General features: G+C 34.0%; 1 long non-coding RNA gene across 1 annotated transcript; it reads right to left on the bottom strand.

Annotated features, from left to right (window-relative positions):
• Positions 1-277: 277 nt before the first annotated feature.
• Positions 278-932, bottom strand: LOC118476151 (uncharacterized). Its single transcript, XR_004855521.1, has 2 exons — positions 871-932; positions 278-742 (listed from the first exon to the last, which is right to left on the bottom strand). It is a non-coding gene; the product is annotated as an uncharacterized lncRNA (long non-coding RNA).
• Between the last annotated feature and the right edge of the window lie 578 nt (positions 933-1,510).

Below are 1,510 nucleotides of genomic sequence, written 5' to 3'. Positions count from 1 at the left end.
TTATAGCAATTTTTATATGGCTCACTAACCATTATTACATCGTTCAGTAATTATCTACGTTTAAGAATTCAGTAATTTTTCTTTATGTTATAGCATGTAAGTTTATACAACTGCTGGATTTATCATATCAGTAAATTATAGCTAAAGCATCAGGTTAATGCATAATAACATTTTTACCCTGAATGCATGATAACATTTTGACAAAGACAAAAAGAATGCATGATAACATTTTGACAAAGACAAACAGGTGTACACATCATCCGGTATCCCTCAGAAATTCACACCATATCCAATGAATATATTAATCTAACACCACAAGCCTAATTTGAAATAAGCATATGCCGCCAAAACTTGTACAGATATGATTGTGCATAGGTGCATCCAAGTTAATTCTGTTAGTTGAACATAGTTTTCTTCACTATAAGTGTGGTCCCAGCTCTCAAGAAACTAAGGAAATGACTACAGAGTGGTCTCTTGCTAGGATATATACAACCATATAAAAAACGAATAAGCTAATTATTGACTACTACCTCTGTTCCAAAATATATGACGTTTTCTGATGTAGTCTTCCAAGCAAATGGCACATGTTGATGATGTACAATCAACATCTTGCACTTTTGTGTGAAAATAAGACTTGACATTGCTTTAACTAATTGGTTGTTCATTCCATGGAACTACCGAGCTTGGGGAGGGCGAGCAATGTCCCATCCTATCCGGTGTCTCCTCACAAAGAAACAAGCACCTAGGATAGCAGACATAACAAGCAGTGATATAAATGAAATTGCCATAATTGACCAAACTAAGTTCTCGTATGTTGGTATTTTCCACAACTCAGAATCAGTTTGGCAAAATAAAATAATTTAAATTCACCATGGAGCAAAGCTGCACAAGGGCGCTGATTGCCTGATTCACACATCGTCAACTGGAACTACCTAACATCAATATGAGAAGGACAAATGATAGCTGATAAATTATGAAGATAAAGTAACAATATCCAAGACAACAAAACATAGATGATATTGAAGCAAGATATCAGCCCAAATCATTTACATTCAAATAAAACAAGTTTGATATATTATCAAATAACACAAACAGACCAAGAAAACAACGAAGAAAACTGCTAAGATGATGATATCAGTTCAAAAACACCATGCATCTGTTGGGGACTTGTTCTTAAATGCTAAGAGTTAAGAACAAGGACAACATAAAAAGTGTTAAATGTTAAGATCCTTCGTCCTTCAGTACGTTATATCCCTTCAGATATAATGAATTCCGGACGAAGGTTAAGAAGATTATGAAGGAAGAGACCTTCGTAAGCTCGACAGATGATAAAGAAGAATGCATATATGAAATATAAATAATAATGCAGGAATTATCATCTGCTTATATTTTTTATTTTCATTATCATATCCATAATAACAAATTATAAATGTACCTTCGGATTGACGGAAAATAAAGGTATAGGCGTGATGTGAAAAGCGAATGCCAAGTCAGCGTGAACAGTACGGGA

The sequence above is a fragment of the Zea mays genome, chromosome 1 (genome assembly GCF_902167145.1).
Source record: "Zea mays cultivar B73 chromosome 1, Zm-B73-REFERENCE-NAM-5.0, whole genome shotgun sequence".
Classification (NCBI taxonomy): domain Eukaryota; kingdom Viridiplantae; phylum Streptophyta; class Magnoliopsida; order Poales; family Poaceae; genus Zea; species Zea mays.
The sequence above is the reverse complement of the archived record's forward strand: the minus strand, read 5'-3'. Positions and strand labels throughout refer to the sequence as shown.